General features: G+C 37.9%; 1 protein-coding gene across 5 annotated transcripts in view; it reads left to right on the top strand.

Moving 5' to 3' along the window:
* Akap13 (A kinase (PRKA) anchor protein 13) overlaps window positions 1-23,488 on the top strand; it is a 321,318-nt gene that overhangs the window by 670 nt on the left and 297,160 nt on the right. The gene's annotated exons all lie outside the window — the stretch shown is intronic.

The following is a 23,488-nucleotide window of genomic DNA, read 5'->3' as shown; positions in this document are numbered from 1 at the left end:
GCTCCGGGACCGTGCGGCCGGCTGGCGCCGCTTGTCACCTGGCTCGAGTGCATCCACCCTTCGGGACCAGAAGAAAGTTTGTTTTCTTTCTTTTTTGCAAGTGTGGATCCGTTAACACTTTTCCTCTCAAACTCAAGCAGTCTGTAAGAAGATCCCTCCCCCTCCTCCCGGAAAACCCCGGAAAACCCTCAATTTTAAGATTTTCTTTAAAAAGGGTAGACTTAAAAAATAAATCACGGTAGAAGGGTTTCGTCACATTGTTTCTAGATCCTACTGTGAACTCAGGAATTCACAATGAAAGTTGAGCAATATTTTGTTGTTCATTCTTCGCTTTTTACACTCCATAATGAAGTTATTTTGAGAGTTTGTTGCTTCAGGCAAATAGAAAGTACAAAGCAGTTTGCCTTTTTTTTGGTTACTACCTCCCACCCCCTCACCCTGTTTTATTTTCAGAAAAAGCAGCTTATTCAGTTTTTCTGAACCGTTGAATGGACCAGAATAGGACAAATGCTTCAGTTCTTGAAAGGTCATTCTTTGCAAATGTGTAAAGGAGTTACGATTAGTTCCTGTAAATCAGAGTTACTGTTCTTGTCCTCATGGCCTCTTTGGGATTTGAGGACTACGTTAAGTACCAGCATTCTTAAATTTTGGGTGTACCTAGTCCACTAAATTTGTTTGGGCTTAGAGAATAATTCTGCTTAAATTACCTAGGTGCAACTAGGTTAATGTCTGTCTTCCATAGTGGAACAAAATGACCGGTGTCGTTTGTTGTTCGTGTGACTTGTAGCCCTTTGCCGTTGGTTAAAATTAGGAAATACTGTGTGCGATAGTTTGGTTCAATTTCTCGTACCAAGGGAGTCATATGGAGAAGTGGTCTTGGATTTTTCAGGTTTGCTCGGCCTCATTTAGCTTGAAAACCAGCTTTCTTCACTTGCTCAAGATAAAGGAAAATATTCTGAGGGCGTGGGCATTGAGGAGTCACAGGCTGCACTTTGGCTACCTTTTCTGGTTGTGTGGTTGTGTGTGTGTGTTGGGGGGCATTGTGAGGGAGGGAGGTAGAAGTTGGAAGGGTTTGTCAGGGAGGGATGTAATGTAAACAAATACTACTTACCATGTAATGTGACAAGTACACCAGTTGCTTTCTGTCTTCTGGCTGTGATAGTGTGTTATACATACTTTTGTTTTAGGGTTTCTCACAGTTCATGCATTTGCCTTGCTAAGTGGTAACTGTACTCCTAGTATAAATGGACTCCTTGGTCTTTTAACTCCTGGAGGCCTGTGATGGGCCTTATTTAGCTTCGGACCCTTTGCCAGAAGGTCGAGCATTGTGCAGGCATTCAGCATCTGTTTGAAGCGGGTGAAATGCTTTTTTAAAAACCGGCCAGTGGTGGTGCACGGAGAAGAGAGCCATTAACTGGGGATTTGTCCAGAGTGACTATTCATTGGCACAAATGTGGTGAAATTTAGTTTACTTTAAAAAGATTTTTAACCCTTCTTTTAATCTGATTTCTTCTTGCAAAGAAGTGGGGTTTAGATCGTTTGCTCCGGGTTTCAAAAAGAGATTGCAATTTAGAAATTCAAAGATCTGCTCCTTCGGTGAAATCATTAAATTAGAACTGCTGGACACACACATTCACAACTCTGCCTGTTCTTCCATTGTGAAATTGGCTGGTAGCATATTTTAAGAGGAAATGTACTCTTTGGAGCTAGGTAAATTTGAGTTCAAATTCTCGCATTTCCTTACTGGATTCGTCCGTAGCCTTGAACACTTAACCTCTCAGAGCTTCTGTTTCCTACTCTATAAGGGATTTTACTATGTTTTTACAGTGTTGTTAGAGGAGTAATTGAAACTAGGTGAGGTACTTTGTACAATTCCTTATTTAAGTGGCTGTTTTCTGGTAACTGTAGTGGTGATTTTGAAGCATTTTTACATGACTTAAAAAAATTCTTAAAAATGATCGTTGTAGAAGCCGGGTATCGTGGACCTTGCCTGAATCCCAGCACTCTGGAGGCTGAGGTAGAAAGATTGCTGTGAGTTCAAAGCCAGCCTGGACTGCACAGGGAAACCCTGTCTCAAAACAAAAACAAAAACAACCCCCCCCAAAACAAACAAAAAAACCCACGATGTTTCTGAGTGTAGTGGTTTAGCTACTTCAGTTTCATAAAGAAGGAATCCTGAAACTTGAGCCTTATTCATCTTTTAAGATTTAATTTTTTAGAGATGCCCTTTGAACCGAAGAATAATAGAAGCAAGAGTGGTTTATCCTCTAAATCACCTGTTAGTCTTCCTTTGCTTGGGACTTGTAGAATGGCTTAGGTGAGTAGGATTCTGTGTGATTGTAGATTGGGAAATGGTGATAGATGGACGGATTATTATCAATAATAGGATATCTGAGTTTTGTCAGCTTTTTGCTTTTTTTTAACCTTAGTCTTAAAAAAAGTGCCCATTATGACTACATTTCTCAAACTTAAGGTAGAACTGGACAGAACTGGGTGTAATGACACTTGGGAGGCTGAGGCAGGTGGAAGAGAGTTACATAGTAAGACCTTGTTTAAACACACACACACACACACACACACACACACACACACACATTCATACACTGAACCCCCACCACCACACCAAACCCAAACTAAAAAGATAGAACTGGATTGGGTGTTAACAGAGTGTTGGTGCAATGCACAGTGTACAGTCACTAGCAAATGTCTCACTTCCCCTTCAAGATAGTACTTTTGAAGGTGCTATGCTTTATAGAAGGAAGCAGTGATTTAAGTCAGATGTACCCATTCAGTTTAGAATACTTAGAATACCAAATAGAGGAGATACATTTTAGAACTCTTTTACCTGTAAAGGACCTTTCTGGATATTGGTCGAATGCACAGGGTGAAGGTACAAAATATCCCTGGTAAATCTACCTGAACAAATGTGGACTTTGATGCTGTTCTTGGAGAGTTAACATTTAAGTACAGTTGAATAGTCTTAATTTGTGGTTGCTGCTGATGGAGACAGGAATCCGTTTGGAAATTGTGCTTTCCCCATCAGGCTGTCTTACCACTGTAAATGGGGAGAGAGGAGGATGCTGTTAGTTTCATGTGCCTATTCTCAAGTCTGTAGTCTTTGAGTCAACCTTTGGGTTGATAGGGATGTAAGTAGAAGATGAAGTGATAACCCATTTTTGTCAGTCTTTGCTGAGAGGGTGGACTAGCAGACCTGGTGCTGTGATTGTCTTTTACCTCTTCAGAGCTGTGTGCGGTATTCAGGGAATGTGGATATCAGTATGTGTATGTGTGATGTGGATATTGGGATGGGAGAGAAGGAAAAGGTATCAAATGTTTACCATTTATGTCACTTTGTAGGCTCCTGCACTGGCAAAAAGTGTTTTGAATTTTTATTTTCTGATCATATCCTAAGCTCTTACTTGTCCATAGAGTTAATCGCTGCCACCCAAAATACCAAATATTCCCAAATGATTGGGAAATCAGTATGACACACTACAGTTACTTGGTCTTTTTAACTAAAAAGGTCAGGTGAGAAACAGGTCTGTGAAAGTTAGAAAAAGAGTGTTATGGAACCTAAGATGATAGGGAGCCACAGGATCTGACTTCACAGCCATACTGTGCCTTTATTGGTTATGTGGTCTTGAGTAAGCCATTTTATCTTAGTATCTTTATTAAATAAAATAAGAAATTAACATTCTTATCCTGTCTAATAAATACTACTATTGTGAGAAAAACATGAGGCGTATACACATGCTGTGTGGCAGTATAATTTCTTTGGTTGGCTGGATTTGGTTGGATAAAACTCAAGCAGTAATGTAAAAGGGGGAAAATATCCAACTAAGTACTCTTTTCTTTATAGAAGATAATTACAAGAGTATAGCATATTTCTGTTGCCATTCTTCTTGCTTGGGAAAGTTGGTATTTTTCTTTTTATTTTGGTTCTTTTCATTTCCTTTTACAGTATATTTATCATGGAGAATTTTTTAAAGTAAATGAATTTCAGTTCGTAGTGCTTGCTATTACACCCATGTTACTGTGAACTCACAGGAACTGACATTTGGTGCCAGTGCTTGAAGTCAGGTGAAACCACAATAGTGAACAAAGAATGTCAGACTATTTCAGAAGACTACAAAAGAGTTTACAGTTGTCTGATCTATGATTTTCATACTTAAAATTTAAAAATTGCTTTACTCAAGTCTGGGAAGTATACCTCTTATATGCCAGATGTTGCACTGTATTTTACCAGCATTTCCCTTTCTTAAATCCTTGGGGGAGAGATAATTAAACCATTTTAGGATCAGAAATCTGAAATCCTACAGTGGGTTGGCAGTGGCCATACAGCTAGTAGGTCATTGTTTGAAATTTGAATTTATTATTCTGGCACTAAAGGCCATGCTGTTCATATTGTTGATAATACCATCTAGAAAGAGTACATTTAAAAAATAAGAGGTATTATGAACTTAGTATGTACTCATTTAAAGTATATAGAGTTTCATGAGTTTTGACCAAATATACATGCTTGTAACTTAGCAGCACAATCAAGATTTAGAACATTGCTGTCATTTTCTAGAATGATACGCCCTGTGAGGCAGAACGCTCATCATAGGCAACCACTAGCATACTCTCCTTTCTGTTGCTGGAGTTTAGTTTTTGCTCAACAAATTTGGCCTGCTGCCCGTTTTTGTAAATAAAGTTTTATTTGGGTGCTGCCACACCCATGTATTTACATGTTGTCTTTGGTTGGGTTGTGCTGTAGAGGCAGTCTAGAGTAGTTAACATGTTATGGTCCACAGAGTGGAAAATATTTACTGTCTGGCCTTCCCCAGACAGTAAAAAAGTTTGGTAATCCTTTTTATATAGTATAAACAAGTGCCATTATTCACATCTATGAAGATTAATAGTAATTCTGTGTATGCAGGGCATAACGCAGCTTTCTCGAGTTGTCTCCCAAATATCTTTTATAATTGATTAAAATTTTTTTGAAGTGTTATACTGATACATGCATACCCACGTTTATAGCAGCACAACTCGTAATAGCTAAATCTTGGAAGCAGCCTGTGTGTCTGTATGTACATGAATGAATAAAGAAAATGTATTTATACCCAATTGAGTACTACTCTGCCAAAAAGAAGAATTTGAGTCATTTGTAGAAAAATGAATGTACCTTGAGATTATAATGTTAAGTGAAGTAAATCAGATGCAAATATAAATAATTTAAAGAGCAAAATAAAAAATAAGATAATAGGAAACATTTTTTGCAAATGGAAAAGGGATCTAGAGATGGAGGACAGGAGAAAGACATAAAAAGAATTTAGATGTGTTATGTGCATATACAACTCCCCATGGTGAGTGTGATCGTTATGTACTGCAAACATGCATGAATAAAGTTTTTTTTGAATCAAGGTGAAATCAAAGTTCACTCAGTACATTGTTATGCACTCTCTAGTCTCCTTTTTTTCATTGTTTTTTGAATTTGTGCAGTACTTTATATTCACTAAAATGCACCCATTTTAATGTAACATTATGTGAGTTTTGACAAATGTGTACATTCATACAACCACTACTTGAAATAGAATAATCCCTTCACCCTCCAAAATTCTGAGCCCCTTTGTAATCAACCCATTCTTCATTCCCTAGACCCAGGAAACTGGATCTGTTTTCTGTCTCCATGAGTTCTTCTTTTTCAAGAATGTCATATAAATGGAACGGTACAGAATTCCTTTTATTTTTGGCCCAGTGACAATGATGTCTATCAAGTATCTTGTCATATGATCATTTGACTTTCATTGGTAGTGTGTCTGTTTAAAATTGCCCATTTTAAAAAATTGAGTATAGTCTCAATTCCTGATTATAACTTGCAGATTCTTCTCTCTGTTCTGTCACTTTTTATTCTTTTAAGGTCTTTTGAGGAGAATTTCTTTCTTTCTTTTTTTTTTGTCTTTTTTTAGACAGGGTCTCCCTGTGCAGTTCAGGCTGGCCTTGAGCTCCTTCTGTAGCCCAGGCTGGTCTTGAACTCACAGTCCTCCTGCCTCAGTCTCCCAAGTGCTGGGATTACAGGCATGTGCCACCAGGCCTCGCACTTTCTTTTTTTTTGAGATGAGATCTTGCTGTGTAATTCAGGCTGGCCTTGAACTTATGTGTTCCAGGCTGGTGTCCACCTCCCAGTGATCCTGCTGCCTCAGTGTCCTGAGTCCTGGGGTGACAGGTATATGCCTTTGCACCTGGCTAAATTTTACAATTTAGATTTATGATCATCTTTGAATTAATTTTACTAAGTGATGCAAGGTATGTAGGTTTTTTTTTTTTTTTTTTTTTTTTTTTTTTTTTTTGAGACAGGGTCTCTGCTATGCTGTTGAGGCTGACCTTGAATTTCCTATATAGCCTAGGCAGGCCTTGCACTCAGTGATCTTCCTGCCTCAGCCTTCCAAGTGCTGGGATTGTAGGCATGCACCACCACCCCCAACTTGTTTTTTTTTTTAATATGAATTTAATGCTGACTTATTCCAGCAGTGTGTTAAAAGAATATCTGCTCTTTATTGAACTATTTTTGCACTTTGAAAGTTGATCATATACACTTCTGGCCTTGTTTCTGGATTCTCTTCTTTTTTAGTACTGACCTGTGTTTTATTTCTCCATTACCACACTGTTTAGTACTGTAGCTTTATAGTAAGTCTTGAAATGAGGTAGTGCTGAGTTCTCTTACTGTGTTATTTTTCAGCGTTGCTTTTGGATGTGTAGTTCCATTGCACATTTTAAAACCACTTTGTTGATATCTACAAAAACCTTGCTGGGATTTAAAAAAATTTTTTTTCCCCAGTACCGGGAATTGAACTCACAACCTTGTGCTTGCCAGGCAGGCACTGTGCCGGGATTTTAAATTTTATGTATTTATTTTTGTGGTGATAGGCTTGAACTCAGGGTCTCACACATGATAGGCAAGCTCTCTACCACTGTGTCACCCCCTCCTCCAGCTCGGTTGCTGGGATTTTTGATTGGGATTGCATTGAAAATGCAAAGTAGGTAGAGGATAAATGACATCTTGATATTAATCAGTGAACATGGTATGTCTTTACTTTAGACTTTTTAAAATTTTTCTTTAGTGTTGTAGTTTCTAACAATTGGGTCTTAATGTATGTTTTGTAAGCTTTACAGAGTAATCTTTGCTTATCTTCAATTTCAGTCTCTACAGTTTTAGTTACTGCTGTCAACAAGAAGAGGAAGAGGAGTACAGAACAATAAGATTTTTTGAGAGAAGGAGATCGCACTCACTTTTGGGTTTTTGTTAGTTCTTGGCATTGAACCCTGGACACTGTAACTGAGCTACATCCCCAGCCTCTTTTATGTGTGGTTTTTTTTTTTTTTTTCTTTCAGTGTTGTGAATTGAAATTGGGGCTTTTCTGTTTAGCTACATATCCCTGTCTTTATTATTTTTATTTTTGAGACAGGATCTCATAATGTGCTAAGAGATCCTCCTGCTTTAGTCTCCCAGAGTACTGGGATTACAGGAATGCACCAACATGCTCAGTCTCACTTAACGGTATTCCAGGATATTGTTGTAATTGTTCTAATTTGTTGGTTATTGATGCTAGTCTCTGTGCCTAATTAATGAATTAAGCTTTATCATATGTATCTATATATATAGGAAAAAAGCCAGTATATTTTAGTTTTGGTACTGTTGGCAGTTTCAGGCATCCACCAGAGGTCTAGAAACTGAGTAAGGGGAAATTATCCGGTCAGAGTTAAGACTCCACACATGCTGAAAACTTTTCTGGTTGTGATAGAAATACTATTAGTGAAAGTATTACACATTTCCATTCTCTGAAGACTTAGGTGATAGTCAATGATGTTTTTAATGTTATGCAAGGGTGTCATTTGTGTGAACTTCAAATCCATATAGAACAGTCTGGAAGGAGGGTGTTGGGAAGTGTTTAATTACTTTTAAAGAGTAAAATGATAGGTGGAGTGTTTTTTGTTTTTTCTGCAGTGTACATTTAAATTTGCCTGTACTCTTGATTTTTTTGTAAGGGAAGTAATTTTTTGGAGGGCCTACTTTTTCTTTTTTTTGGAGTCAGGGCTGGCTGTGTAGTCCAGACTGGTCTTGAACTCACTGTGTAACCCAGGCTGACCTTGAGCTTGCAGCAATCCTCTTGCCTCAGCCTCTCCTGAGCCCTGGGATTATAGGTGTGTACTACATGTTGCACCAAGTTGGTAAGTTTCAGGCATGGTAAGGTTTCATTTGTTTGTGGTGGCTAATGTTACTTGTTCCCATTAGCTATAGTTTTTTTAAAAAATCTGAGCTCTTAATCATAGGCAGGAATCAGGTAAGAGAGTGTGGGTGGTTTTGAATCTGTAACAGCTCTTGGGAAAATTGTTAGCTTGTGCTTTCTCTGTCGGCTAGTTGTTGGAAGGAGACTGGCATTGTGGTGTGCATAACGCAGAGAAATTGCACTGTACTTGAAAGGTTCTTGTTTTAAAATCTGAACGATATCAACATTAACTTAGGGTTTTAGAAGTACTCTTTTTCCTAAGTGATAGCTGTGCTAAGGGTGGTGGAAATGTTCTGTGCTTTCTGCAAAGTTGATACTTTATGGAATTCATGAATCACTTCTAAAAACACTCAGAATGATTTGGATGGTATCAGTAAACCAATCTGCTTTATTGGTCTGGCCAGTTGAGTTCTGCCTTGTCTAAAGTGAGTGCATTTTTGGAGTGTGAGAAGGGAGGGTCCATCTTGGGATTGCATGGGAATAATTTACCTTTGACAAGCTGAAGGCAGTGGTTTTTCACCTCTTAGATACCCTGAACAGAGTGCTGGGTTCAGGCTGCAAGAACTCTGGATGAAACCTCACAGTTGTGGAGTTTAGGAAAAAATTGTGGCAACAGGAGTCGACCAGTAGGAGCTCCAAGTGTTCTTAGTCACATGAAGTCTTGGGTCCTTGTTATAGTGCTTTCTCTCTTTGATGACTATGGTCTGTGGGTAAGAATGGCCAAAGCCTTTGCCTGGGCTTGTCTGCCAAAATGGTAGTATGTGTATGCTTAGAGCATAAGATAGTGTGTATTTCTAGTGTGGAGAGATCTGAGGCCATTTCTTAAAAGATGTTTCTGAAAAGTAAAATCACAAGTGGGAAGAAGTTGCTTATTGTGTGTCCCTCACGATTACCCTATAAGGTAGGTACTGTCCTTCCCTTTTGATGTGAAAACAAAAATAAAAAAAAACACCTAGAATGAAGATGTTTAGTTTTCTTCCCAGGTCAGTGAACTATAATTTTTAATCCAGGACTTTGTGACTATAAACATATTCTAGTTTCTTTGTACATGCTGTAAGTCACATTTTTTTTTCACTCTGATATAATTATATATGAAGTGGCCAATTTAAAATGCCAGCTTGTTCTTATTTTGTAAGGCGAAAACCATTGTGGTCTGCTCTTAAAGTTTTCCTAGAGTTCTTACTTTTTTTTATCTATTTATTTTTTGTCTTTTTGAGACAGGATCTTAATATGCAGTTCAGGCTGACTTGGAACTCACAAGATCCTCCTGCCTCAGCCTCCCAAGTGCTGGAATTACAGGTGTGCACCACCATGCCTGGCTTCCTAGAATTCTTAAAAACTTGATAGGCTTCCATGTTTGTGCCTTGATGGTGGCAGAAACTTGCTGGTAAAATAATATTTCCCCTCACAGGCAGGAGCTTTGTGGATGGAAATAAATGATTAACATTTACACACTTGTTCACATCTCCAAAGTGTTTTGCAAACATTTAATTAGTTCATGTTTAACCTATATTGGAAGTTGAAAAACTAGTTTTTTAGGTTCATTTTAGAAGTATTGAAATGGTACGGGGAGAAAGTCAGTGAGAAAAATATAGGTAATGAACAGCTATCCTCAGTCCCCTAACTATTTGCCAAGCTTAGTTCACATCAAGCATTTTTTTTAAGTGTGTATTTTCTGCTTAATGCAAGGGAAAGGAATTACATGGACTGGAGAAAAGGAAAAAGACTTAGGTGGAATGGTTCAGGAAAGAAAAAAATAAAATAAAGATGGGCACGGCGGGGGGTGGGGGTGGGCACAGAGAGTCAAAGACTTGCAATGCAGATTTTCTCTTTGTGGTCCAGAAAGCTGCAAGAGTGTTTTGAAGTGCAGGATGTGATTGGAGCAGAAACACTGGCAAATGGGTTAGAGCTGTTACAGATGCCCATTTCTGAGAAGAAAATTCTTTTTCGTTCTTGCTTAAGGAGATAGTAACTCTGTAGCTGGATATTTTGTTAGTTCCCTCACCACCCTTGACACCTCACTCTATCTCCTTTGCTCCTACCTTCAGTAAAATGACTTGTGCTTGGTGAGGTTATATGGTTGGAAGGACGTTCGAGTTCCGGTTCTCTTGTGTTTCTGTTACGAACTAGCTGTATGAGCTAGAGTAGACCACAGCCATTCTTAGGCCTTTGTGTTCTTTTGTTCTGTGAAATGTGTTAATGACTCATCTTTCATTGAGTCCTACCAAGTGGGTGGCCAGAGCAGGATATTAAACTTGCCCTCTTGGACATGAAATAGGACAGAGGACATTTTCACACCAGTGAGATTCTTCAGTTTCAGTGACTTCCTTCTTTGCTTGAAGTAATTTTCTTAGTATTGTTATCACCTGCATTACTGCGCTTTCAACATCTTTTCTTTTTCTCATACAGTGCAGTAAATAGGACCATTTGATAAAAATTGTGTCTTGGTTCTTTCCAATGACAGGATATCCTTTTTGTCATTGCAGATAGCCCCATCATTTAGAAGGACCTATTCATGAACCTTTTTCTAGGTAAACTCGCCTGAGAAACTATAATACCTGATGACAGAAAGGAGAAAATTCTGATGGCTTGATATATGTGTTTAGTTAAATTTTTATTATGAATGAAAATCTCTTTTAATGGGGCAAGAAATTTTCAGATTTCAAGAAGACAACGAAAAGGATAAAATAAAGATGGGCACGGCAAGGGTGGGGACAGAGGGGGGAACAACACTATCTCATAGAGGGAAAAGATCAGGGTCATTCTTATATATAGAGATTAGGGATTTGGGTTGTGTTGTTTTTCAGTCATTTTGCCTCTCCCATATTGTCTTTGCTCGCAGTTTATTTCCTTTTTCCCAGTTAATTTAGATTGAATGTGATAATTCCATGTCTATATTTCCTCCTGGATTATAACCTCCTTAGGGGCAGATTTTTTGTTCATCTTTGTATCCTTGGCACTTGGCATTATATATGGCACAGAGCAGTTACTGTTCAGGAAATATTTGGACTGATAGAAGAGAATGAATGAATTTTTGCCAAAATTATAAATGTATAATATGTGTATATTACTAAACTTAAAATCTATTCTATGAATAAATGAATAGATTTTAATTTTTCTCTCCTTAGCATACATTTTAGTTTGATTTTTCTAGTTTAAATATCCCTCATGAGTTGAGGGTGATGGCACATGTCCATAATCTCAGCACTTAGAAGGCTGAGGCAGGAGCATCAAATAAGTTCAAGGCCAGCCTAGGCTACATACTGGAATTCGAGGACCAGTCTAAACTATGTAGCAAGACTCTGTTTCCAGGGGAAAAAAAAGTATCACTTTTTTGGGGGAAGAGAAGACATCATGTTAAATGATAGATTGGTCAGAGTTACCTAAATCTGGTATCCTAGTTTGTTGTACAACTTTGCCTGTTTTTTGTGTTTGGTCATTGTAGGCCTCTTCACTTTATATTTAACCTGTTTAGGACTTTTATCTTTGGGAAATCAGTGATGACCTGAGAATGTAGCTATAACTGCCTGCCTAATTTATAAATTTTAAATAACACTAAATACTAAATAATAATAAAATACTTAGTAATTTTAAAACATACTGAAAATGGAACAGTAGAATTGACCTTTTAGATACCCATTACAGATGCTAGAGAATGAACAAGATTTTGCTATTCTCTGCATGTGTCATTTTTAAAATACAAGCTTTGTTGTGAGAAAATCATATACCATAAAATTGAACTCTGCTTCATTTTATGTTCATCGAAGTTTTATTGAAAATAACTACCAAGTATAATTTCCATAATAGTGATTTTATTTTATTTATTTATTTATTTATTTTTGGTTCTGGGAATTGAACTCAGGGTCTTGTGCTTACCAGGCAGGCACTGTGCCACTGAACTATATATATATATATATATATATATATATCCCTGGCCCCAGTAGTGATTTTATTTATTTATTTATTTATTTATTTTTGGTTTTTCTCCGGTGCCGGGAACCGAACTCATGACCTTGCGCTTGCCAGGCAGGCGCTTTTGCCGCTGAGCTAAATCCCCAGCCCCCCCAGTAGTGATTTTAAAGTGGTATTTTCACTGTAATGTATAATACTGTAAACCATGAAATGTCTCTGTGGAGCAAGGCATAACATTTCCATGGTACTAATCAGACAGGTTTTTTTTGGAAGACAGTCTCCTTGTGTAGTTCAGACTGGTCTTAAACTCCCTATATAGCCCACGATCTTGAGCTTGCAGTGGTCCTCCTACCTCAGCCTCCCATGTGCTGGGATTACCATGTGCCACCATGGCCAGCTAATCAGACAGTTTTAACTCAAAGCAAGTGAATACTGTGTAGCCTTTTTTTCCTTTCAACAGAGTAATTACAGAAATCAGACTGTAAACTTCTGTTGAGCACTTTTGTATGAAATCTGAGGTTTTTGTCAAATTAGACATGGAAAATTAAACAAAGCTGCACAGATTACTGATCTATGCAGTTTTTGAATTGTGTCAAACTTTTGCTTTTTAAAAGATGGTTGTTTTTATTAAATACTGCACAGGGATATTATGATTTACCCAAAATTTTTGGTTTCGTGTCCGTATTTTTTTCGTCTTGCCCCGTAGAATTTAGTGATTTTTTTTTTTCCTCTTTAAAATCTCTTTATTCTTAAAGGGCATTCCCTTTTTATTTTGATTGTTGCGAAAAAAGTATTTCTTCAGGTAATTGACTATCTTAATAAGTTTTTGACATAATAATTTATTTGACAGTGTATAGAAAAATGTTGATTTTCTTTCATGCTTTATAGTTTAGATCATGATCTTAAAAGCTTTCATTTGTTCCCCTAAGAACAACTGATACACATTTTCATGGCCCCTGTTCGTGTGTATTGTCTCCTAAGCTCATGAATTCTCTGAAATACCACAGTTCCCCTCACCCTTGACTGTGGTAAAGCATTATTTTGGTTGCTTCGCCAGAACTGCTCGTGGCAGTCTAGAGATAACCGCTTTAGTAGCTTCCTAGGATATGTGCCCTTAAATGGAGAAATTGCTTTCCGGAGTCCAAGTAACGGTAATAGTTCATCTGTGAGATGTGTCAGGACCCAAATATTAATTTAGAAGAAAAATTATGTCTAGTCTTTCCCCTCAGCCTTGATTCCTGTCAAACTGTGCAGGGATTTCACTAATACAGCAACTCTTGCTTATTGGGAACCACCATTGATCTGGATGTCTTAATGTATGTCAGTTTCAGTCGCTATAAACTTTTTTTTTAATGATTTTGTAAGAACAAGAAATTGCAGCCTAGAGAAGTTAGTTCTGGATGTACTTCATTTAGCATTTTATTGAAGCCCTGTTGTATATCAGGTATAGTAAAGGTGCCAGGGATGAAGGGGGAACATAATAAGGTGTGGTCACTGCCACTGAAGTGTTCATGATTTTGTGTCTCTGTTAATAATGTGATAACAAGAACAGTGACAGTAACATGTCACCCTTTATTACTGCTTCCCGTGTGCCAATCTTAGTATTAAGTGCTCTGCAAGTCTACTTTAGTCCTCACAACCTAATCTTCATAACTTGAGGTCTGTTCACCGATGTTAGGGACAAATAGAGTGGAGCTCAGAAGAGGCCACATAACTTGCCCGGGGTTGCACAGCTTCTTCAGAGTTAGGACTTGAACATGGGTCAGTGACTCTAGAGTCCAAACTGGTTCTACATTCATTTTAACAAGAGCTGAAATAAGTATGTAATTAAGTGAAAGAAACATTCATTGTGAGCTGTGATTTTGGCAGAACTTTATGTAACTTTGACTTTGCCAGTAGATTTATTTTTATGGTTAACTTTCTTCTTTATAATCTGTTATTCTACGGGTCATCAGTTTTTATGCTTCATGAAAGATATTTTTAAGAAGTCTTTTTATTATAGCAGTAATGTACAATCCCTCAAGTCAGGAATTATGTATAACAAAAGTTCACATAAGAAGAAATGACAATACCTAGAGAAAATTTCTGTTTTTTAAATTTAATTTTTTTGTTTTTTTGTGACAGGATTTTACCATGTAGTTCAGGCTGGTCTCAAACTCACCGTGATTCTCCTGCCTCAGCTTCTTGAGTGCTGGGATTACAGGCATGTGCCACCAAGCCTGGCTAATTTTTAGGTTATAATTTGGTGTTTTTCTTTCCAGACTTCAAAAATTTGTACATTTGTGTGTGTGTGCTCTGTGTATGTATACCTGTGTGAATGTATATCGTATTTTATATACAAGTGTGGAGAGATTATAAAACACACACCCACAACACCCAGCAAGAGATATAAATTGTTTAGTGAAGAAGTTAATCATTTAATCTCAGCATTCTTGTGACAGACTTTTGGGAATGTAGGCAATGGAATAGTAACATTCTGTAGCTCAGGCAGCAAAGAGGACCTCAGTTTTTAACATTTCAAGGATTCTTTGAGTCTCATTATTTGTCTTGTGGATCTGGGATAAACTAAGTAGTTTTGTAAGTCAAAACTGGGAGTTAAATGTTTCTCTGCAGTGTTTTAGGACCTGTGACGGTGTGAATGGGCAACGAAACAGTACGAGAATGAGTAATGGGGAACAAAATAATAAGAATGAGTAATGTGAATAATATGAGTAATATGAGAGTAATAGAAAAGTAAGGATGCCAAATAAATGAGAATGTTGAAATGCACTGTAATAGAGATGAGAAAGATAAATACTGGTGGGAAGCATTTTGTAGCTAAGAAAAAGCTTGTGAGTAGAGGGACACTGGGTTAGAATTCAGTAGATTTGCATTCCTGCTTTAGTGCTAGTTAGTTTGGGCATGTCAACTTGTCTGGTTTCATTTTCTCTCATTAAAGAATGGTAGGGCAGTGGCGGCTTTTTGTTTGTTATGTAATCTCCAAAAGGTGTTCTGAAGAGATCAGTTGGTACTGCACAGAGTAGTTACTGTTTTCTGTTTTTCTTTTTGTGAGTTTCCAGTAATAATTCCTTTGAAGAAAGTTCTGCTGGGAAAACAGGCTATCCACATGTAGAAGGTTGGATCTAGACCCGTAGCTCTCACCATATACTAAACAAATCAAGATGGATCAAAGATCTAAATATTACAACAGTTAGTTGGAAGACAAAATAGGTAAAATTCTTAAAGACATAGACGTAGGCAAGGACTTTTCTGAACAAAACCCCTGTTGCCCAAAAAATAACATCAAGAATCAACAAATGGGATTATATTAAATTAAAAAGTTTCTACACAGCAAAAGAAACAACTAATGGAGTGAAAGAGACAGCCTACAGAATGGGAAAATATTTTGCCAATTACTCCTCAGACGGAGGACTAATATCTAGACTATATGAAGAACTCAGAAAAAAAAAGACACTGTAAAAATAAAAGACCCAGTGAAAACAGGGTAACAAATCAGTAGACACTTCTCAGAATAAGTACAAACTGTCAATACATGAAAAAATGTTCATCATCTCTGGGCATTAGAGAAATGCAAATTAAAACAACACAGAGATTCCATCTTACAAAAAGAATGCCTGTCATCAAGAGATCAAATAATAACAAATGTTTGTGAGGCATTTGGGTAAAAGAAACCCTTGTACGTTAGTGGGAATATCAGCTCATACAACCACTGTGGAAGTCAGTATGGAGACTGCTGAAAAACTAAAAATAGAAATTCCATTTGACACAGCTATTCCCCTTCTAGCTATCTTCCCAAGAGTGAAAGACATTATATTATAATGATTCATGCATATCCGTGTTTATAGCAGCACAACTCACAATAACTGAGTTTTGGAAGCACCCTGTATGTCCATCAGCAGATGACTAGGTAAAGAAAATGTGCTGTTTACATGATGGAATACTATGTATCCTGCTACGAAGAAGGATAAATGAGTAGTTTGTAGGAAAATGGATGCACCTTGAGACTGTAATATTAAGTGAAATAAATTAGACATACAAGCTTAAATATCACATAGCTCCTCTTATATGAGAAACCCAAAGTACAGATAATGTAAAGAGCAAAATAAAAGATAATAGGAAACCAGAAAAAGAAAGAAAACAGGAAACAGGGAGATAGATCTTTTGTATAGGAAGGGGACCAAGAGATGGAGTGGGAGGAAAGAGCGAAAGAGGACATGAACTAGGATGTGTCATGTACATGTAGCAACTCCCTGTGATGAATGTAATCATCATAAATTTTGTACTAATGAAAATAAAAATTAAAAAAAGTTCCATGGTCAGAATTCAGTATGGAGCTGGGCATGGTGGCACATGCCTGTAATCCCAGCACTTGAGGGGCTGAGGCAGGAGGATCACCATGAGTTTGAAGCCAGCCTGAAATACATAGGTGAGTTCAAGGCCAGCATGCACTACATAATGAGACCCTGTCTCAGAAAAAAAAAAAAATTTTAGGACTGCAACTTCTTTTTTTTTTTTGGGGTACCAGGAATTGAACTCTCGACCTCACACTTGCCAAGTAGGTGCTGTGCTGCTGAGCTAAATCCCTAGCCCTGTAACATTTTGAAAGTGCCTTCCAATGCATTGGTTGGATGTCTTTATTCTTGGCATAATGTTTTCAGGGTTAAGAAAATGCCGGTTTATTTGTGAAGTAACTGTATAATGCAATGGGTAATTGTAATGTTTGACTATGTGTCTCTGCCCTGATAGTACCTTCGTATGACATATTTCTCAACCAGACAAATAGAAATTAAAGTGCTTTTCTACTGGATATGGTAGCATATGCCTGCAATCTTAACTCTTTGGGAACCTGAGACATGAGGGTCACAAGTTCATTGTTAGCATGGGCAATTTAATGAGATTGTCTCAAAATACAAATCAAAAGATAAGGGATTGAAGCTCAGTGGTAGAATGCTTGCCTGGCATCTGAAAGACTGAAGTTCAGTCCTCAGTAATGCAAAACAAAACACAAATAAAACAAAAGAAATTAATGCACTTTTTGGAAAATCTTGATGAAAATATAAAGAAAATATTCATTGTTTATCAAAATATATTTATACTAGCTGCCATTTCTTTTGAGCGTTTACCTTCAAGCATTTTTAAAAGTAATTTTGCTTATTTAACCCTGAGGTAGACCCATGAAGTAGGTGGAGTTGTTGTAGATAAGGTAAGTAAGGTTTAAGATTATGTAATGTGAAATTCCTATAGCCAGTAAGTGATAGAGCTGGGATTTGAACTAGGTTTGTTCTAAAACATGTACATTCTTTGTTAGATTTGATTCTCCTAAAATTTTTTTTTTTTTTTTTTCTTTTTTTTGAGACAGTGTCTCTCCATGTGGCTCAGGGTGGCCTTGAACTCACTAGGTAGCACAGGATGGCCTCAAACTTGTGGCAGTTCTCCTGCCTCAGTCTCCCAAGTGCTGGGATTACAAGTGGGTGCCACCATACTCGACTTTTTTTTGAATGGCAACAAAACTTTATTCCTGTTGGGAGGCAAAGAGAACCAGCAGGAGGTGCAACATAGGACCACCATCTTTTCCACTATTACATGTTTCTCATTAATGCAATCTGGCAGTACAACTAATTAGCAACTTTCATTGTCCTTGATTACTGATTATGCCATGAACTCTTAATAATGATCAGACTGTAACACTTTTTCTTTTTGATACAAGGTCTCACTGTGTCGTTTAGACTGACCTTGAACTCACTGTGTGGCACAGGCTTGCCTCAACTTGTGTGGTTTCTCCTGCCTCAGCCTCCTAAGTGCCAGGATTACAGGCATGCACTACCATGGCCAGCATTACTGCTCCTTATCTATTATGTCCTTTTCAATGAGAATAAAAATTAGAGATTAATTAGATTAGAGCAGGATGGAATGTACTATAGTTTTTGAAAAGCTTGAAAATTATTCCTAAAATAATAGGAGATAGAAAAAGTATAAAAAAGCAGACATAGTGGTGTGCGGTTATAGTCTAAAGTACTTGAAAATTTGAGCTCAGGAGTTCAGGCCAGTCTGGGCAACATAGCCAGATCCCATCAAAACAACACATACAGAGATCCTTTAAAAATCTGAAATAGGGCTGGGGATTTAGCTCAGCGGCACAGTGCCTGCCTGGCAAGCGCAAAGTTATGAGTTTGATTGCCGGTACTGGAAAAAAACCAAAAACGCCCCCCCAAAACCCCAAACAAATAAAAATCTGAAATAGGTGGGCATGGCGGTGCATGCCTGGAATTTCAACACTCTTGTAATTCCAGCACTCCTGTAATTCCAGCATGGGGGAGGCTGAGGCAGGAGGATCACTACGTGTTCAAGGCCAGCCTGGAATACATGTGGATACCCTCAAAAACAAAACAACCCCCCAAAAAACTGAAATAGAAGATACTGAATTTGTTAGAGTCAATAAACACAGAAATGATATTGTGTGATAATCAGCGTGAGAAAGAACTCTGATACCCAGGGAACAAATGTGGGGGTGTAGCTCAGTGGTAGGCTGCTTCCCTAGCATGTGTGAGGCCCTGGGTTTGATCCTTAGCGCTGCCAAAGATAAACAATGAAATAGGGCATTTTTCCCTTCAAAATAATTATATTATTAATGGTTTATTACTAGACGTAATAAACACATCAAAATGTGGGATATTCGTGCTGCTCAGTAAGAGTTCTGGTCTCCCTTTGTGTGCGGGGTATATCATACATCGTAGCCTCTTTCAAGATGGTATGGCCATGTAACTTGCTCTGTTCAGTGAAATGTGAGCAGAAATGATGTGTTGCTTTTCGATAGAAGCATTTTAAAAGCTGATGTAAAATATTTGTCTCTGTTTTCTTGCTTTTGGGATATGAAAGTACAAGTTGGTACAGAAGTGCCAAATGATTAAAGGGTTTGGAATATTCGGTTGAAGCCTGAAGTACCATTGCCCTAGAAAATTGCTTGAAATTATAGTGATGTTTGTGTGAGTGAGGAGTAACGTGATGATGGTCGTCCAGCCTGCTAACACATTCTAGTAGTTACCTTGTCTATTCAAGTGTCGCTACACATATCATCAGAAATAATTGGTGTAATAGATTTCTGAGGAGAAAGACTGACCAAAAATGAAGGGTAATTATTTTGGATGTGGTTTTCTCTTTGAACTACTATCTAATTTAAGTTCTGTCAATTTATTCTTCCTCACCCAATAGCTTTGGTGATACCATTGCCCTGTTTAAAAGCATTAATAGTTTCCTCATTGCCTACAGATTAAAATTTGAGTAAGGCCTACAACAGTTAGTCCTGATATGATGTACTTTAAAGCTGTTTTCTCACCACCTTAATGTACACATCAGTCTATGCCTTTGCCTAGTCGTGCCTTCAAGAAACGTGTATTCATCATTTTGTGTGCCAGTGTTGAGATTAGACTCTAATCTCAGGAACACAGAATGTTCCCTTCAACCTCTTCTTGTCTAATTCTGATTTAGCTATGGATGTGAACCTTGAAGGCTATTTCTTATAACGCCTTATTTTTCTCATAGTTGGAAATAATCTCTCTTTCTGATTTAACAAGCTGTTTGGGGCACATTGCTTTTTATTTTGTGTTGTAAATTTTTATGTATATGTCTTACTTCCTTTTCTGGACCAGTGTCACAGCTTTGTACCCTTAATATTAGGATATGATTGACACACATTAAAATTTACCGAGTGAATGGTTGTTAGATTGTGGCTGTGTTGAAAGTTTATGATTAATTTGCCTTTATTTGACACATAGTAATCTTTAAAGTTCTCTTACTTTTCTTGCTTGTATTTACTTCTGTGGTGGATTAAGTAGTGGTCAACTTGTAACACCCACCTGAACTGAGTCAGCGTGGTTCTGGGCAAGGAAGGGCTACCTGAGGATTGTTGCCAACAGCATGAAAAGAGAACTGGAGAGGAAGATGGTGCTGTTGATTCTCCTGGAGAAGCTTGTTATGCTGGTTTTCCTGATACGAACTCAGCTGTTTTCACCATCAGAGGAGCTGAAGGTGGCTGCAGTTCTTTCAGGAGAGCTCTGGTCCTTACTTTGAGCGTTGCTTCCTGGCTCCAGTGCACACCCCTCAGCCTGCTGGCGCAGATCCTTCATTCTGCTGGCAGAGATCCTTTATCCTGCTGGCACAGATCCATCATCTTGCTGGCACAGACACTAGCTTCCACCACTGACCTTTGGGCCTTCCCTGTGCAGAACCTTGATACAGACTTGCATGAGACATTGTCTTGGGCTCTAGACCTCCATCTGGACTTGTGGTGGACATTGCCCTGAGCTCTAGGTGTTCAGCTGGACTCGGGCAGGACATTGCTGTGGGATCCAGGACATTGCCTTCAGCTGGATTCTTTCGGTCTCTAGTATATAGACAATCTCCCGTATTGACTGCATTTGACTCTTTGGGTGAATATTATAAAATAATCCTATAAATTATGTGTCCTGTATTAAATCCATTCCCTTGTAAATCCTGACTACAACAACCTCCTTGTATTTCTTATTGTTATTTTTGTAAATTTATTGTACTCAGTAGGACCTTATGTGTGACATTGAGTTTTTACTTTTTGTCTTCATAAACTATATAGAATGCTGTATTTTAGGACATACTGATGAGATAAGGTCTATTTCATGTTTTAAAGATCTACTGTAGGGTTTTGTAATGTGATTTATTAGATAGGGCTTGCAAATGTATGAATCAAATGTTTTAACTAGTTCAGACTTCTTTTTGTCTTAGTGTTTTGTTGCCTCTACTGATAGTGTCCTAAAAGATGAGAGTTTTATTTTTGTTTTTTGAGACAGGGTCTTGCTGTATAGTTCAGGTTGGCCTTGAACTCACTATGTAGCTCAAGCTGGCCTCGAACTGGCAGTGATCTTCCTGCCTCAGCCTCCAGAGTGCTAGGATCACAGGCATGGCTACCATGCCAGGCCCTTTGTTTTTGTGAGTGTACTTTTCATCTTTAGTGAAGGAACTATGTCAGGATCCATGGTGCCATACAGTTTTAAGATTGTGGATTCAAGTCTTACTGTCTCTCAACTGCTTTTTATGGCTTGGATCACATACTTAACTTTTTTAAAAAATTAAAACATTTTTTTTGGGGGGACAGAGCCATATTGTACAGTTCAGGCTGGCTTAGAAGTCATTATGTGGCCCAGGCTGGCCTCAAACACATGGTGATCCTCCTGCCTAAGCCTCCTGAGTATTGGGATTACAAATGTGTATTACCACTTCCGGCCAGTACTTAGCTTTTTGAGCTGCATTTTCCTTGTGTGTAAAATGGGAAAAACAATACCTGCTTCATGTACTGTGTTAAGGACACAAAGCATGTGTTCAGTAAGCATTTTCATCTGTGGTTTTAGCTGCAGTTGGGGAGATTTTTTTCCTTTAGTGTACATAATGATGCAGGAGTCCGGTATGTAGAAGAGGAGGGGCGCTGTGCGACATGCACTGACCTTTCCAGTCTGCATTCCTGTTGAATGAATTAGCCCTCATGCTCCTGTGCTCCTATTCTGGGAGACATAAATTGGCTAAAAATTTGTTTGCAACTTCTTGTTAATTTTTGTAAATATAATTCGATTCCATATTGTATAAACGTGACAGAGAATGGAGCTAATTTGATAGTTTCTAAGGGGGCAGATTGACTTTTAGAATTCTGTTCAACAGAAGTTTGAAATGATGTGTTATGGGCTGGACTCCGAAAGAACCAAAGGAGAGTAATGCACAAACCCAGGTCACAGAGAGTGAGTGTATCTTTACAGAATGAACTCACTAGATTTGTTTATTTGTATTGCTTACAAAACAAAAAGAAATTCTGGTTGGACACAGGGGTGCACCGATTATAGCTACTTTAGAGGAGGATCACAAGCTTGAGACCATCCTGGGCTAAACTGAAAAGGTGTGGGTAATGTAATGCAGTTCTCCCTAGGTTCAATCCCAAGCACAGCCTAAGTAAAGAATGAATGCATGCCATTTACAAGTAGTTAAAACTCATTGCAGAAAGTGTGTGAGAAGATTGAATGTGTATCAGCTACTAGGAGTTAGAAGGTAATTTTTGGATATACCAAAGGGAGATAGAAATTTATGATGTAATGGTGATACAGTAATGGTTTGTTTTGTACCAAGTTCTAAGGGGTTGCATCAGGTCTTAAAGCATGTGTAGAAGTTTGCTGGGTATCTTAGACACTTCTCATTGCTGGGACAAAATATAGTTGAGTTTCATTTAGGTTACCTTCAAGTGGTTCTTGTTCTTGCCTACAGTCTATTTTAGAGTTTACTCATCTAGAAAATACCAGCTGCTTTGTATGACAATAACCAATATTTAAAAATATTTTAATTGTGGTAATAACATAAACTAACTATATTAAGTGTATAGTTGAATAGCATAGGCACATTTATGCCATTGTACAACCATTACCACTATCCATTATTACTTTTGTTGCATCTTGGAGAACTGAAACTACCCACTAATAACTGTTCCTTTCTGCCCCAGCACCTGGCAAACACCATTCTTTTTGTTTTATTTTGACTTTTGTTCTGTTCTGTTATTTTGAGAGAGGATCTCACTGTGTAGCCCAGGCAGGCCTTGAACTTGCAATTATCCTCCTGTTTCTGCCTCTAAAGCACTGGGATGATAACTGTGTGCCACCACACCAGACCACCATTATTTTTTTTTTTTGTGGTCTTTACGAATTTGACTGTTTTCAGTACCTCATGTTAATGATACCACACAGTATTTAGTATGACTGGTTTATTACTTAGCATAATGCCATCAAAATTCATGCATTAACATGTCAGAATTGCCTTTTTAAAGCAGAATATTCTTAGGTGTACCTATATATGTATGTATATATAGTATTTTGTTACTCCATCAGTGGACCCTACTAGAGTTGTTTCCACCTATTGGCTGTTGAGTAGTACTGCTGTGCACATGGATGTGCAAGTATGTGTTTATGTCCTTACTTTCAGTTCTTTGGAGAACCCACCTACCCAGAATACTCCAGTAGTTATTGTATTCATTACAGTCATGTGAAAATAATGCCAGTTTTACTTAATGTACTTGATGAAGTAGTAAACATTAATTTCACCTAATCTCAGCCTTTAAGCACACATTTTAAAATGTGTGGTGGGAAGGAAGTGTGCTCAGAGGACCTCTGCTGTACATGAGAATACTTTGATTCTCTTGAGGGGAAGCTCTTGTGTGATATCTGTCTTTCCAGGTGAGCTGCTTTTTTCTTTTGGCTTCCAGTAGAGCTCCATTTTTACTTGAAGAGGGATGGACAAACTACAGTTAT

The sequence above is a fragment of the Chinchilla lanigera genome, unplaced genomic scaffold (genome assembly GCF_000276665.1).
Source record: "Chinchilla lanigera isolate Chin_1 unplaced genomic scaffold, ChiLan1.0 scaffold00015, whole genome shotgun sequence".
NCBI classification, from domain to species: domain Eukaryota; kingdom Metazoa; phylum Chordata; class Mammalia; order Rodentia; family Chinchillidae; genus Chinchilla; species Chinchilla lanigera.
Note: the sequence above shows the minus strand (reverse complement) of the source record. Positions and strands in the feature narration are given on the sequence as shown.